Source organism: Chamaea fasciata, unplaced genomic scaffold (assembly GCF_029207755.1).
Source record: "Chamaea fasciata isolate MVZ Bird 193981 ecotype frontalis unplaced genomic scaffold, bChaFas1.0.hap1 SCAF_6, whole genome shotgun sequence".
NCBI classification, from domain to species: domain Eukaryota; kingdom Metazoa; phylum Chordata; class Aves; order Passeriformes; family Sylviidae; genus Chamaea; species Chamaea fasciata.
In genome coordinates this window covers 59529289-59547091 of record NW_027094091.1, presented here as the reverse complement: position 1 = coordinate 59547091, position 17803 = coordinate 59529289, and the positions used below count along the sequence as shown (strand labels likewise).

At 37.4% G+C, this 17803-nt stretch overlaps 1 long non-coding RNA gene across 2 annotated transcripts in view; it reads right to left on the bottom strand.

The window, feature by feature from the left end:
- Positions 1-17803, bottom strand: part of LOC136291444 (uncharacterized) — a 118918-nt gene that overhangs the window by 100607 nt on the left and 508 nt on the right. The window lies entirely within an intron of this gene.

Below are 17803 nucleotides of genomic sequence, written 5' to 3'. Positions count from 1 at the left end.
AAAAAGTGTTCTGGGGAAACTTGCATGAACACTATATTCCTGAATGACAATTAAAAGTAGGGATCAGCAAGAACAAAAAGTTATTGTGAAAGCCTCCTTATCGTTGAATCAAAAAGTAACATTTAACAGTAAGGCTCAACCATTTAGTTCAGCTTGTGAACTGTTATCATTCTGCTTAAACTAGCATAGATCAAGGGTAAAACATGCAACAATGGACATACACAAATGTAACAGTGACATAATGCATGAACTATAACAATAATGTGAAATCAAGTAAGGATCCATACTGAAAACGGATCTTCTGAATCCCTTTCGTCTGCATATTGTTCGTCACGTCAGTAAAGCGGTGGTAAAACACAAGCAAATTCTGGGCTATATGCAGGCAAATTCAAAAATAATTAGGTCATAAAAATCTGTTTGCTTCCTCCAGAAACTCTGAAATAGTCATTCCACATTCATTATTTACCAAAAGTTATCACACAATACAGTGATATGCTACTCAAAAAGCACAAGTGTCAGACTGCAACTATAATGAGTTTTTTTAAAAAATGAGATATTATTATTTTTAAGTCACTGATGAATGATATCTGAGGAAAATTCCTCTCCTCTAAGAATAGGGAGGAATAAGTGGGAAGAACTCTGTGATACATTTTCAGGTACTTGGACACATGCCCATAGCAGGGCTGATGCATGTTCTTGGGCTTACATGATAAGCAACTGCTCATCTAACATTTGCCACATTGCATCTGCTAAATATAGAGTGGGACAAAGGGATATTTCAAAGAGAAAAGATAAGAGGGTAAAGCTGTAACTGCTCTCTCTCAAAATGCACTTCAATATATGAATTTTCCACCTCTTTCTGGGCCCAATTCCTTCCATCCACCTTCAGCAAACTATCTACAGTTGGAAATTATTTTGCATTCATGTTATTCCTTATCCTTTCCTCCATCCATCTGCTTTTCTCTTCTTGATACCTATCAAAGTACTCTCCCTCTCCATGGGTGCTCCTATTTCTTCTCTACTACAAAAGAGGTAAATATCAGCTTGTTGTGGGGCACAGGGAAGGGAGCTCAAGGTGTGATGATGGTATAAGGCAAATTTCACACTGCAAGGCTCTCTATTCCTAGTACAGAGGGAAACCTGTTTGGCAGTTTCTATCACAGGCATTAGTAAGGCCTGTGGCTACTTACACTGCAGACATCAAGTAAAGTGACCCCACTCCTCAGTTCTTCAATTGGTGGATCACAGCTCACAATCAGACAAAACTCCTAACTCTCAGACCTTAAATATAGCCTAATTAGCCATAAACCAAGCTTTGAAAATTTTGAAAATTCAAATATCTCCTCCTTCCAACCCACACACCAAAAGCCTCAGCCAAGTTCCCCAAACAGCCTGGAGACTCACCCAGAACTGGTCAACAAAATCAGAAACTACTTATTTCCTTCAAGTACATTTCTTGATGAGCAGCCCTATCCAGACAGATGGATCAAAGACTTCTCTGAAGATGAGTCTTCATTACAAAAAAAAAAAAAAAAAAGGCTAAACTCCATATTTAGCCCTACTTTCTCTTATTCCTTACATGAAGTGTAGTATCCTCCTACGATGTGGTCAAGCATTCACATGAAAAACCTGTTCATAACCCCACATTCCTTATACTTGCCCCAACCAGGCTGAACATCAAACTTCACAAGCTATTTGTGCCATCCTCTTTCCTTTCACAAGCCATGACTGAACGACCCTCTCAACCTGAAACTCAAAATAACCCCACAGTCACCTGGCAGATTGCATTGTTAAGGGCAAGAAGGTTGAAATAATCTCCACCCATTTTTAGGTGAAACCCAAACCACCATCCCAGAATTTCAGCTAGGCTTCAGATTCTTACCCAGATTTCACAAGACTAGGAAGTGTTCATTCACCCTTAACATCCCTGCCACTCTGCTGGTAACAAGAGGACTTCCTGTGAGCTGCTAAGCTGGATTTAAGAGAGTTTGCAAAGTTCTTCTGATTGCTTCTTGCTTATAGAGTTGGGAAGATGTCAAGTATTAGGCTTAGGATTCAGGCTAGTATGGGCTACAGGGATTGATTAGATTTTGGCAAAGGAGTGGAGGAGCTATGTCATAAGAACAAGATTTCTTCCATTTCCTAGCCAGTAGCAGTTGCTGATTGCATGTCTGGAACTGCACATTCTTCAAGCTTAGACTGAGAATCCACGTCAGATCATAGGGACTAGCTGGCAAAATGCATAAGATGAATCTGGGTAGACATAGGCAGCACCTCCACAGGTTCTGCAGCCATTTCAGGACTATTTCCCCTCAAGGAGCCCTGTTTTAAAATTAAGGTTGAATTCAACTGTCAGGGACTGAATCTCTGGTGTTGGGGCCAAGCTCAGGAAACAATGGCTGGTCCCCTATGCCAGCAGATCCACTTTTCTGCACAGCCAAGAATGTCCTGCCCTTGCCAAGGGACATCCAAAGTCACAAGTCAGCAAACTTTATCAGCCACATGTATCTGAACACAGATTTGTATGACAATTCTTATCTCACCCCTAAGCCTTGCCTCATCAGTCTTGGTGTCTCTATAACTAAGGTTTGCAGCATCAAGATCCTGTGTACTGGCAGCTGTTCTACAGAGCAAAAAAGCTGCTCTCGACCTCAAAAAGCACACTAAGAGTGCCAGAGGGCACATCATAATTCTTTTATGCCTAACACCTACAAAAAAAGTCAACTAAATTTTTCTTGTCCTAAATTATGTCAATAGGAGACACCAAGGGTAAAACAATAATCAAAAGGAATGGTCACAAGCAAAAAGGTTAAAGAATGCTTTCACATCTTTAACTAGACCTTATTGAAAGAGAAGATCAGACTTGTTCAATCATTCACATGGTATCATTCCACTAAAGCTTCAATCCAGCATGCCAAGAAAAAAGTGACAAATTGGACCATATGTAAACATCCCCTATGAATAAACACATTACAAAAAGAAGCGCTCCACAGCAGAAGCAGCATTTCCTTTAACTTTCCCAGCTGTGGGTGCCAAGTACTCTTGCTTGACTATGAAGTCAGAGCAAAATTCATCTTGAAAACACTGTGCAGAAGTCACCAATTCTTCACATTAGATAATTCCATGAAAATTTGAGTCTTAAGATTTTTTTCTTTGGAGTTTCTGAATGTTATTCTACAAATAATGCATGAAAGCAAAACATGTTTACTGCTTCCCTGGAATGGTGTTTTCAGCAAACGATTACAAATCGGCTATTCCAATTCCAAGTTTACCTGGAGATGTTTCTTTGAACTATTTTCTCCTTATGTCTGTCAGTCAGCAGAAAAAACATCCCATACCACAAGCAGAGCTATAATTAGCCTTGTGCCCTGCAAATCTTCAGTTTGAGAACACACTCCCTTAGGTAAATCATTTGTGAAACAAATTGGGAAGCGACGATTGAGATTTTTACAAGTTTTGTGTCTACACTTGTAATCCTGCACCACACAGAATTAAGTCATAATACCCAAAAAATGTAGTAAAGAACAAATTTGAAAAGAGTTTTGAAAGCACCTATTGATTTTAGACTCAAAGAAAGTCATAATTGTCTGATTTTTCAGATGAGAGAAATGCATCCTGCAGCAGAATCTGACTCAGTGAGACAAAAAACATCCTTGGGATTTATTTGAGAATGCTTATTAATGTCATCTTAGTCATATATCAAGTTGCAATAAAAACTATTCCAGCAACAGTTTTACCTAGCAAACAATGCTTCCTTCCTGCATTTCATTTTATTTTATCTAGATGGAAAAAAGTGCATGAAATTAAGATCCTGATAAATGATATGAAAAAGTAATTTACAACATGCTGCAGGGTAGATTCTTTCACCAAAACACACGACTATCAGATACTCCTGCTTAAAACTCTTACATGAGAGAATTTTAACTTAACCTGAATTATCTCTGCATATTTATTTCCAAGAGTCATTACTTTAAAAAAATAAAAATAAATCTCATTAGTATTGGCTCTTATAAAAACAGGCTTGGTGAAAACATTCCAGCTAGTTAGGAAGCCAAAATTTCATTAAAGGGGAAGGGATGATCACATACACATTCAAGGACAAATCTCATGAAACTCATGTTTGACAGGAAATTGTACAGGAAGCTAATTTAGAGAGATCAAAATGAGGGTGGTATGTTCCCAGGACCCAGGGCAAGCCAGAAACTTGCAGCTGAATTTTATACATATGGTAATTTGATCAGAGTGGATATAGCAGAGAGGGGAAAGAAATCATTCATTGAAAATATAGAGAGAAGAAAAATTAGCATGGGAACAAGAATCTCTGCAAATAAACCAGATCACAAAGTCCCTATATATATATATATATAACCTACTTGAGCTACTTTTTTGTAGTGGGATGAGAAATACATCAGACCCTGGTCACTTAAGTAGTATCATCTGAAGTTTCTTTCTCTGTTTTTCTCTTACCTTGTAGTCACTGTATGAAATGCACCTCTACCTTAACACAGCAAACTGAAAAACTGAGCATGAGGGCTAAAGACAAGGAGAAACTAGCAGATTTGAAAGTAACTATGCACTTTAAAGCTTAATTCATTTCATATGTCCAGCCTCAAATTATTATAGACTGTTTCTATGTTTTTTAATGTTTATTAGAAACAGGTAATGTAACAGTCTGTGTTCTCTATATTTCCAGAACAAGGATAGCAAAGAATTTCAAAGGTCTGAGGAAATGTATGTGGGCTGGAGCCTGTGGATCCCACACCACTGCACAGCTCCTTCCAGTCAGCTGGTGATTTGTGGTAGCATGAACTTTGATCACAAGTCAAAATAGTTTAATAACGTGAAGTACAGCATGTCCAAGTAAGAGCAGAGTGCAAACCATTAACTTGAGCTAACGCTGACTTTCTTGGGGAAAAATTCACAACTAAAAATGTCCTTCCAGATGAATAAAAAAACAAAATCTGGTGCTTAATTTTCTGGTTTATTTTAAACCCCTCACCATCTTATTTTTGATCTTTTAACCAGCCAAAAATTAGAGAGGCTAAATCACAATCTTCTTGAATGACTTATCTTTTATTGTCATAAAAACGAGGCAACTCAGCTAATACCATTACATGAACTGGAAATAATGTGAACTTACACTCATTTGTTCTTTCAAGAGGCACAAAATCCAATATTGTGTCTATACTCTGTCTACTTTTATTGAGAGAAACATGTCATGGGTTTCTTTGGGGAGAGTCCCAGAAGCCAAACAGGAAAGAGGAGGAGCAATGAATGGGAAAACACAAGAAAAGCCAAATGTTTCCCACACAGCTATAGGATTTCCCTGGGGCTTTACACAATCTAGGCCAAATTCTCACTCAGTTATTTGTAATACCTGACTGATTTCTGACAGCTGTGAATGCAGGGGAGCAAAATTTGGCACCCTGTTTTTATCACTGGGAAAATAAGAGAAAGGTACTTTAAAAAAGCAACCTAAAAGCTGCATTCTTATAAAAAAAACCAACCACAAGTAGCAATGCACAAAAAAAATTAACTGTAGCTTATGTAATTCCTCAGACATTTAAAACTTTCTTGATATAAAACCATGAGGAATACATTAAAAAACAACCAGAAAAAAATCTCAAAAAACCAACAAAAACCAACCAAACAAAAATCAACAGAAAAACACAACCCCATCAAACTACTGAAGTCTGAACTTAAGGCAAAATAAGTCAAAATTCTGAAGGACAAAATAGAAGTGGGCAGTACAGCTTTAAAAAAATAAACCCACAAGGACATGAGCCTATAATGAATAAAATAAAATTCAAGCATGTGCTTCCAGGCTCACACCCAAGGTAGGAAACTATCCAGCCCTGACCACACAAGACAGCTCCAACCATGGTGGCTGAAGGGGGTCCCATTTCAGCAGAGCGTACAAATGTCACCATCTTCCACTCTTCTGGATGATTCCCCCATTTCTCATTTCTATAAGATATGTGATAATTCTCATTCTTGATGACGAGACCATATAATGTGGTCAGACACTTCATCCACTTGAATATTAAATAACATAGGACAAAGATACTTGGCTGAAAACATGAGAAAGTCAGTTCTGCACATATTTTGTTTTTCATTTTCCTGTGTTTCTGCTGTAAGTGAAACAAGAGGAAAAATGCCTTTGCTTTGCTTGATGCAAAAATGAACCACCAACCCTTCACACTGAGCAGCAGCGCACCATTCTACCAGGACCTGCCAGCACTACAAGATGAAATGTAGATGACAATTCACAGAAGTGCTTTTTAACTTAGAATCTTTGGAAAGGCTTAAGTAGTCCGCATACATATGGAGCAGCTTCCAGGAAATCAGAGAAGGCTGAAGGGAGAAAGACCATGTCAGAGATGGGGGATTTCAATGCACTTTAGGTGCCGCTGCATTGATTTTGTTCTGTTTAATTCTTGGGTCCTATTTTCCACTCATTAAAACTAACACAGCTTTGTAATCACATTCCCTCTGAATTGAACTGAACTTGGGAGCAGACATGGACCAGAAGATAAACTTTTTTAGGCACCTAAAAAGTTCATATAACAGGGATGTGAGCTACATCAACTGTGCCTCCCCTTTGCTATCCTTCGAAGATAATCCATCAGCCTTCTCATGCTTTGTGGAAAAGCAAAAGCACAAATGTGATGGACCAAAGATGGTCCTCCCACTTTGGTCACTGCTTCTTCTCCTTCCCTAACATGGAAAATAGGGGCATTTCTCTTAGTGGCAGCCTGCACGTATACTTCTGCTGTGAGATGAATTCCATGGCAACAGCAGGAAGAAGTGCTCCAATTCAAAAATCCCAACTCCATCCACCGAGACCAAAGCCTGGTTTCTTCTTCAGTGTCTTTAGTTATATGAAGAGCTCAGATCTTCCTACCCACCCAAGACAGCATCAATACTTTACTCATTTTCCCTAAAGAAACCCCATTCTGAAGCACAGTTGGGAACCCTGATAAGATTTTATTTGTTCCAATACATCTGTAGAGAATCAAGGCAGAACAGACGTTCTCCTATTTCCCATGCTTTTGACTGTGTTCTGTACCATCTACACAAAGGCAGGAACACTCTGCTCAAAGCACTGTTGTGACCTGGATGTTCACCAACCAGACAAATCACTTCTCTTTGTGAGCAGCAGCTGATGTAGCACTCCCTGAGGGCTAAGCACAGCACACTGTTGGAGCAAAAACTCCTGTGTGAGCATCTCCAATGGCAAAGTCACCCTTCCAGTACCTGACCTTCTGCATAACCACAGATGGGTCACCCCAGCTACACAGCACACTGCCCTTGAAATACAACCACATCCCACATATTTGTAATGTGCAAAAAACCACAATGTCCTGACTTTCCTTTTCATCCAGAGTTACTAATGACTTATCGGTGTTCTTATTTCAACAGAAGTTTGAATCCAGCTCTTCAGAGAACATTTTGTGTTTTAACACAGCACAAGTGGCAGTTGGCAAATGCTGCTGAAAGCCTGTGATTTAATTTGCACTGGTGTTCTTTTTCTTCATTAAATCCACAAGATGTTGAATGGAAGAGGAAAATGCATCTGAACCCAGCTATCAAGTAAGAAAAGAAATAAAGTCTTTTCACTTCAATGCCTTGCTTACAATGTAAGAGCCTCCCAAACTGCAATGCCGGATACTGAAAACATTGAGAATAAATCCGCTAAGTCTCATGAGTCACTGATTCTCAAAAGCCTTTTCCAGGTATCCAGAACAAAAGATGACAGAACTCCATTCTTAGAAATATCCCAGTAGGTATGAAGATGTTTGTATGGGCAAAAAAAAAGGAGTAGCAATGTTTGGAAACTAGCAGTAATCAGCCCAGTCAACTGCAGGCAGTCTTTTTCTTAAAATAATGTTATTTTAAGACTAACATATATTGCCAAGGAACTAATTACTCATTCACCCTGTGCTACTTTTCCCAAAAGAGAAATTAGTTACTGCTCCTAAATGGATACTCAACATGAAGTTCCTTTTAAAGAATAAGGAATAGGGAAGAAAAAAAAAATAGGACTGGAGAAACAGGACGTCAATTGCAGAACATTACTGAACCACAGGATTTTTGTTTTATAGATTGAGACATCTCAAAAATTCCTTTATATTATTGCCTAACAGCAATTTTATATAACATCAATTCAGAGTTACTGTAATGCAAGAGGATAAGCCTCATCTGAAATTTCAGAAACATATTTCATCATCAAAAGTGCAGATGTAGAGTTACTGTGAGTAACAGGAAGTTTAAAAAAAACAAACTTTGACTAAGCACTCAAACTTTTAACCACTACGATGAATGGAGACTAGTCGTTGACAAGAAGCCTGGCATGAGTCTTTATGAGCTGAGAATACAGTGAAGGCTTTCTGAACTGAAAGCTGCTATGAATGTTATTGCCCTACATCCAGGCAGCATGAATGTAAAGAGGCAGAAAAAGTGGCAACAGAGCCGATAGAGTACTAAAGGAATTTTATTCATAGGAAAAATGCCAATTCAAAAGCCTCAAATAGTTCTAAGATGCATTATTTCAAGAATTTAAGGGATAACCAATTTTTACAAGAATATCATTAAAAGCCTCAGTAGAATAATTAACTTTCTAATATGAAGTTTTATAAGTTATTTCCCCTTTAATTTCCCTCATGTTCTCCCAGCTCCATCCTTTACAGCAAAAGTATTCATTGACATCCAACCTCCTTAAAAGCAAACACCAAAGACTCATCTTTACATGCCCTTCAAGAATGTCTCCATAGCCCTTCTCTATTTCATCACCACTCTCACTACCTAAAGCTGCTCTTCTTCAGGACCTCCCATATCTTGCTCCTGCCTCTGAATTGCACCGAATTCAGCTTTCAGGAAGACAAACAGGTGAAATACTTACATCCCATTGGAAATCAGATACCTGAACTGAATTTTGGCCCAAGTCCACAGTGGAACAAGAATTTCAATAACAGGAAAAATACTTCATACAAGCTCTCCTTGAAAATTACAGCCAAAAGCATATATTATATATGTTTCAAAATAATATATTGTTCAGTCTGAACTGTCCCCTTTAAGAAATACACAGAAGATGAAGTCAAAGAAACAAGAGGGAGAAAAAAATTGAGACAAAGATCATGAGAGAGGTTACTCTTACAGTACTTTTGATCTGGCTGTCACAGCAAGGTAATGAAAATTCATAAGGCAACTGCTCTTGCTCAATTTCCAGGACAAAATCATCTGGATAGCTAGCCAAAGCTGACATCTTTTGTACCCCAGTGCCCCATTTCTTTGTAACCAAAGATATTTGTGAAGTACTTACAAAAACGCACACATTTCCCAGTGGGTTTTGGTGTGGACTGATCAGAGTAAGAATAGTAAGAAAACACGAAGAGCTAGAACAATCCTGGATACCAAAGCCGAACAAAAAATGTCACCCAAACCACCACAGGAAGAGTTAAACCCTTCCCATTTGTAATAAACTCATTTATAGAGCTCTGCCTGCTCAAGAAACAGTGTTTGCTTTGAAGTTTCAATATTAGAATTATCAGATAATGTCATCAATACACAGGCAATTTTGAAAAGTGGAACTTGTGCTACACAAATGAAAGTGAGCAATGTGATATGTTTCAAACCAAGTCAACAGTGTGAGAAGAGGACATAGGAGGTGGGAATTTCAGAAGTGCACACTGAGGACATTTGTAACACACCTTAACTGCCTAAATCTACTACAGATGCCAAGCCTTGACATGTCCTAAGAAATAAACATACGTTCCATACATACATGTGCTTATGATCTAGAGGACATGGAGCTAAACAGTGTATTAACAGCGCCTGGTGTTATTTTGCATGTTTTAAATGCTTTACATTAAATATTTTACATATTTTAAATGTTACAGTGACATTTGTATCACTGTAACATCCTTGGGCTTTTATTATGGAAAAAGCCCCATTTTGTTACCTGCTATACTAATACAGTTAAAGAAATTAAATAATGAAAATACTACCTTTGTAGAACTGTTATAGAAACCCTGGTGTATTTTAATAAATCAAATGTACTCATAGTCCACGCTGTTGGTCATCATAGTCATATTTTGCTCTGATCTGTAAGGCCAAGTTACATGGAATTCTCATTTGTTCTCCAAGCCAGTTTGAAAATCATAATACCAGGTTCTCAGTTTTAGAGGTTGAGCATAGATCATTTTCACCTCCAATATATTTCTGAGAAGTCCATCCCAGCTGATATCAGGTCATTTAATCAAGATGCTAAATATTAACTTTAAAGTTGAATTTTAACAGACCACTTCTGAAATTCTGACCTAACTCACATCAGCTTCAATTCAAATCTATTTAATATCACTGTAAATCCAGAACTGGTGCTACTGACAGAGTCTGCACCCATGGATTGCAACCAGAATCTGACCTATGGATTGCTGTATATTTGGAGTTACGCTGCTCTGTTTTTCAGTTGCATTTCAGTTTCCCCTCTTTAGCCACAGACACATTCATACTCACTGTGTCCCATACAGCTATGAGTTCTCCTAATATTGCATTTATTCAATAAGGAAAACCCCAGAAAGCAATGATTTATATCAATATTTTTAAATAGTACACTAGTCATCTCATAAATTCAATGGAAGTCCAAACACTACTACTGAAGTTAGAAAATGATACAACATTATCCAAAGCCTGTGTCAAGGACTAGAATTTCATTTCACAATGATTTGAATTAGTCTGTGGGACTAGCTTCCAACTAACCCTTTATATATGGGGAAAGCAGTAATTAAATGGGCAGAAGTGTAGAGTTCGCAAACAAAAACATTCAGTTCAGAATGTTTAAGCTGAAGATTCCAACAGAGCTTTTACTCTTTAAAGCTGCTGGGGATAAACTAGAATAACTGTGACCATCTTGCAGAGGTACACCTAAAATGCCACTCTCCTCCAAGCACACTTAACATAATCTGTAATAAAGCATGGAGCTCAGAAAGAAATCTTTTTCCATGAAGCTCTGTTCAAATTACCAGGAAAAATCATGGGACATGTGCCAATTTCACCTTTTTTTTTTTTTTTTTGTATTTGCACTTTTTTCCTCTGGAAAAACACGCCACAAAGGGAAGTGGTAACAAAATCCACAATATGCCTTTTAACTTTATTCCTACTGCTATGGACAGCAAGCCTGCACTTCAAATTCTTTGAAGTCTCCATGTTTTTGGAGAATACATGAAGCAGTTATTAACAGTTCTGTGAGGGCAAAAGGATGTCCTAGAAGCAAAATGCTTCCATGGGACAACTGAGTCTAGACCGATCCCTGAGGTGGATGAGAGGATCTATATTGCAGTTGTTCAGTCTTGAGCTGGAGGCATCTTATAGAAGCTATCACTGCCACCAGAGAGAAGGAACCAGTTACTTATTTCAAGCTTTTTTTAATTTTTCAGCTTGCATTTTCAAATTGAATACTTGAAACCCATTTTTAAAGATCCAATAACCTCATATTTAGCAAATTATGAGAACGAGATATTGTTAATATTCCCAAGTGTGGTTACTTAGTTTTTGCAGATTCAAAATACAAAAGTTACACAGTAATTAGCTGCTGTTTAAAATTCTGAGCACAATTCACAACAAACAGTTTGAAATATAAATGCTAACGACTGACAGAAAAAACCCTGACTATGAGGTTATCGTAAGACCCTGAGCAACCAGCTCCAGGTGGCTCTGCATAAGCAGAGGGTTGGACCAAATGACCTCCAGAGTTACCTTCCAACCTCAACCGCTCTGTGGTTTCACAACTCTGTGAACCCATGTGCACAGAAGTGAATATAGATATATATTTAGTTTAGGAATCTAATATTTTGAGGAAATCACTCTTTGAGAGTCCAAGTATTAAAGACACAAAGGGACTTCTCAGTAAATTAGAAATTAAGATGACAGGCAGAATATGAAAATCATACATCGTCGAAATATTGCAGGAGGGTTGGCAAAGGGAAAACCATTTTGCACAGAGATGCAAATTATTGCAAATAAACTCTCTAATTCATATATATACTGAAGTTTCTTCTCAAAAAAACCCAAAAAGCATGTACTACCAGATAAACTATAATTTCTCTATCATTTCCCAGTTTCTCTATATTCAGCCTACTCTCTCTAGAACTTTCTCAATCTGATCAAGATACACTCCTACGAGGGTACTATGCAAAAAATACTCTCATAAGTTAAAGCCTAGCAAACATCCATCTATGCACATAATTTATTAACAGCTGCACAGTGACAAAAACCTCAAAGGTCATCTCCATAACCATAGCAAGATTGAGGCACTTTCAAATCTGATACTTCCTCTAAGTAGATAACATCATGTGTGTATAATTTTGTATCTCTTCCCCTTTCCTCAAGAGTTCCAAGTCCTTTGGAGCTAGGATCAGCACTCTTTATGAGTTAGTAGACACACCTAGCAAAGTCTTCTCACACCAAGTTGGACATGGAACAAATAAATTCTTAGACAAAGCAGGAATATGTTAATAAAGATGGCTGAAGGCAGAAAGGAGGGTATTTAAATTATCACATGTAGGTGCCTATGTTAGCAGGGACTTGGGGTTTGCCTTTGTAGCAAAGAAAGATCTCTCTCCCCAGTGATTAGGAAAGATCTAGACAGATGACCCTCCTTGCTTTAGGTGCATCAATTCAGTGGGATGAGTACAGACACCTCCGTGTGTTCAGTGCCAACATTTAAATGTTGTGAAAACACCCCCCGATCATGCAAATCAGGATATTAGGTATACCATCATAGATAGCATCTCTGAAGGAGAACAGATAACCTTTACATACAGAGGCAAGCAAATAAAAACTTAAATGCAATATGCACAGCAGGAACATGCATTTTCAAACAGAACACATGGGATTTCACCAGAGCTTTGTAGAACTTCCCTGAATCCGTGAGAAATACTCCTACCCGCTACTTCATCTAAATACTGCATTTTCTGCACTTATCTCTAAAGCTCCATCCTACCCTTGCTATTCTGCAAGTCTGTGATCTGTTTCATATTGATGGTTTGTACTCAAATGTTGACTAAATTCTGTCGACTTTTTTATTTTTTGTACTTTCCAGCTGTCTTGGTTTACAAAATATTCTAAATACTCTAAATGGAAGCAAGATTCTATGTGGAGAATCTGGCACCTGCTAAGAAATCAAAAAATTGTAGAAATGCAAGAACACAAACTACACACATTAGATAAACAGGGAACTACTTAAACCCTCTAATTCACAGGTAGAACAAGGTCTGTGCTTTGGATTCTGACATGTACTCCTCAAGAAAACACATTTAAAAAGTATTTCTGTGAATGTAAATTAAATCAATTTCACTGACTCTCAACATCAGCTCAGTCTGAGATTTGGTAAGTTACGTTTTTGAATGTTCAAGAAGCTTCTGTAGACAAAGCCAAGTCTTGCAGCAACAAAATGCTGTGGGAAAAGATGGTCTGAAGGGTACTTCCATTGATGACAGAGCAATTCCAAGAAAGCCTGGTCTCCTGAGGCTTCCAGACCAGTTTTGTTCATGCCAAAAGTGAGCAATACATTTTCAAGCAGCATCATAGAATCATAGGCTGATTCTATGGCTTTCTTGGAAATACAGATGCTTCTCAAAAATGAAAGAAATTCATAAAAATTATCTCCTTTTTCTATCAAAATCAACAGCAAGACTACTAATGTCAATGTTGAGATACTTGAAAAAAATACCTGCAAAATGAGGCAATCAATTTAGTTGCAATACATGGAATTCACCAGGGTAAAAAAAAAGGGTGTCCTTATACGAATGCAATCCGCAAGGCAGTTTTGTGACCTGGGGTCTTTACTACCAATTTTTCTGACAAGTCACACAGTACAATCTTATCTCTTCATTTAGGGCAATGCCACTACATCCTGGACCAACCTCAGATATGAATCTAGACCACTGAAAACTTTGTTATCATGGACTCAAACTGATTTTATGTGATACTGGTTTTATAGCATAGAGAAAAATTGCCTTTTTTTCTTTATCCAGTTACATAAACTTCACACACATGCAGTGATATAGTCATTATACATATATATTTTAAAATACACACATGCAATTTAATTACATAATCTGCTTCCTTCCTCATAAGGGGAAAGGACAGGAAGCAAAGGAAAATATATAATGGCCGTGAGCAAAAAATCCAGGTATAGGGTAAAAAAAAAACCAACTTGTTCATCTCCATAGGGGCTACACTTCTCCCATGCCCTATAAACATTCAAATATAAACATGCCCTATAGATTACAAGCTATCATTTACCAGCTTTACTTACTCCATACTTATTTATGGAGTCTATTACTGGATACTCTACAGGATGTTGCTCTCTTGAAAGGAATTTGGACTGGGTTTATAGTAAAAAACATACTATGCTTCTTGTAGCTCTGGAAACACAAACAATTTTTCTTGGCAAGACAGACCCTGAGCTTTTCACCCTCTTTCTTGGGATTTCTACTATCTTTTCTCTTATATCTGTGTTCTGCCCAATATTTTATCCCATGTACATTCAGAAGTTTTACAATTTACTTTCCTGATAATAAAAAAAAAAATCTAGTTTGTAACATTGACATGGTTTACATCTGTCCCGGACAAATTACCACTTCTGTATTCACATGATATTCTGAATTTTCTATGCCAGCACAGAGAAGGGAAATGGGTTTAGAACAAAAAGGCTCCAAAAGTTCCATAAAAATTGCTAAGATTTTTATGTCCTACTGATAGGTCTCTAAAGTCATCACTTTGACAGCTGTGACCTCACTAAGTGTCCCTTCCAACACAGAGCTTGTTATATCTGCTGACAACCCCCAAAATTTTGAATGCTGTGGTGATAGTCATCAGAAAATAAGCAAAATATTTCCAGACTACAAAAGAACAGGTAGCAAACAAATGGAAGGAATGTAATCAACTCGAAATGCACAGATAAAAACTCTTAATGCGCCCAATCCCTCCTCTGCAATAGATTTGTAATCAGTGCTGAGAAAAAAGCTTCTAATGTAATGTCAGTGAAATAGGAACTCTGACTCTCCAGGAATCACTACTGTTGGACTTGCTGCTTTTTTGTTGCAGAAAACACTCTTAGTTCTCCAGAAGAAGTCTTTCTGTGTAAAATCTATGGTGTAGAGTCAGAGGAGCATGAACATTTATGGGGCCTTCTGCTTTTCAGTATACAAATGTCAAAAAAATCCATATTGGTTCTCAGAGCTCTGGCACAAGGCAGAGAAGCTGAAGAGAATAATCATTTAAGGGCATCATGCAAGATGCCAGTTGGAATTTATTTTAAAGTCTGAAACAGGAAAATAGCATAAATGGCAATCTAACCTACTACACACAAAGAAATTTAGAATAATGTAATATTTGAGTCACTTCGGGTGAAATTTTAGCTTCACTGAGAGACAAAATGAATTTTCCAAGTGACTTCAAAGTGGTTGGGATTTCATTCTTTATATGCTTCAGATATTTTATTCAGAGGATGAAGAAGCTGTTGAAGTATAAAAAAAAAGGCTTGCTTTACTTAACTTTCAAATGCACCAAGATGCTGGAAGTGTACCAATTCTTTAGCTGTAAATGGGGAAGAAAACCTTTTAAAATGTCACTTTAAAGAAAATCCAGGCTTCTTATTAAAGGGTCTTATTTGGCAACAATAAATTGCAGCATGTATTCTCCTCTTATAACTATTGTTTATTGCCATTACTGGGATGTGTTCTATAATTGGATTCTGGCACAGATTAGTGGAAAGAGAAAAATCTTTCCAATCTGATTCAAAATAGGTTTTACTATGTAAAACACATATGCAAGAGCAAAAAATTATCACTTTGCTCACCAGTAGTTATTCAAATCATTTAGACATTTTAGTCTAGGCAGATGTTAAACCTACAACTTGTGAGGTTGTTTTTATAAACTCTGTGTGATTTAGAGTTAGGGTAATTTTTTTCATATTTGTTGGCTAGCTTTCTAATCATAGACTCTGGCTGAGCAAGTATTATGCTCCTTTCAAGAAATACACTTTGAATGAAATTTGCCTCCCACCAAAGAGTCACATATACCACAGTCATAAATAAAATAAATACAGTATTTTTAGACTGACTTAAAAGCTGAAAATCAGGCATGTTTATTAGTCATGAACCTGTGTTTCTACTTCAGCACCTATTCAGAAAGCACACTGAAGGAATTAAGTAAATAGAGGCATAAGTAGACACAGTAGTACAGTAAAAGAACAAATACAAATAACAAGAAACAAAAATAAAGCTTCTCCCTCTGTTTCAAAGCTGGTCTTCCACAGCTGAAGAACTCTCAACAAAGCAACCTCAACATAAAAGTAGCCAAGGTGAGAAGTGTCAGCACACTCATGTAGTACCAGCAAACTACAACTGATTCAGGCTCATCAGAAGAATATTCACAAGCTAATAGGAAATAAAAATGTAAGGAAAAGTCAAACTGTGCAAAAGGAAGCTGAAAGCACTTAACCAAAACATCCGTTTGTTTAAACTTTTCCTCCTCTCTGTAAAGCTTAAGAAACTGACAGCACACACTAGCCAATCAGCTCTTCCCAAGAAGCACTTCACAGTTTTGACATCAAAATAATTGAAAAGTGCTTCTGAGTTTTATAACAACCTCCAGAGACAGAGGCACAAACTAACATCTCTTTTTTGCAGCATTACCTGTTCCTCACTGCCGACTCCTCCAGACAGAGGGCCTGGCCAAGGTTCTCTTAACTTGCTCCAGACCAACTCAGCTGTGGCAATTTAATGCCTAAGTGCAAGCAGCAATTCTCATCAGGTGGAATAGGCATGAAGAGAATTAGAAATACATATAAGCTTCCTTCCCATAACAGAGCTTTAAGAGATGGATTTGTTCAGCTTCTGATTGATGACAAGCAACAGATGGGTAGCACCACATGAAATTTGGGTAATTATGTTCAGAAGATGCCTGTTTGTAGCCACTTTGAACTGGGAGAGAGGACCTCTTTTACTTCAAAGCAATCAGCAAGCAGATTCTGGATACTAGTTCCTCCTAGTAAAAACCCAGAATACCACAAACTTGCAGAAATGTTCTAACTTCTGTGCAAAGTTTTTTTCCTAGTGCCAGCCATTTAAAAAGCTTAGTACCAGCTTGTTTTCATTAAGTGGTTGAAAACATTTGACTAAATCATTTTGAAATCAAAAAAACCCTAAAATCCTTCATTTCTTTAAAAAACCCACAGGATTGCCACAGAGAATTTCACATGCATTTACAGCAATGCTACAATACAAAGAGTGTGATTTTTTAAAAAAATATTGATAGTTTTACTTCCACGGATGTTTGTGAGTATAGGGAGGAGAGAATGAGATACGTTTAATGAAAGATCTGGTTAAACAGACAATTCAGTCTTTTGAATGCTTTCCAGGGTCAACACAGTCCATGAATATTTCTCTGAGATTATTATGTACACATAAATAAAGCAAATGGCAATGAACCCCCAGCCCTTCAGATGAATGCAATTCATATCATGATATGAATCACCTTCCAGAAAGAACAGTGGTTTTCATTAGAGGCTTGGATGTAGCTCTACTCTCCATTACTCAAAGTTAATCTCAAGAACTACATTTTTGAAACAATGAAGCATAAAACCTTAACAACAAGTAAAGTGCTCCAGAAACAGGTGACTAAACAAGACACTGTCAGTAAATCCCAATGAATAACTGTAATGAATACAGTAACAGAACATTTTTTCACAAGCATATGGCCACCAGGAAGCAGAGCTTAATCAAAGCAGACAATAATA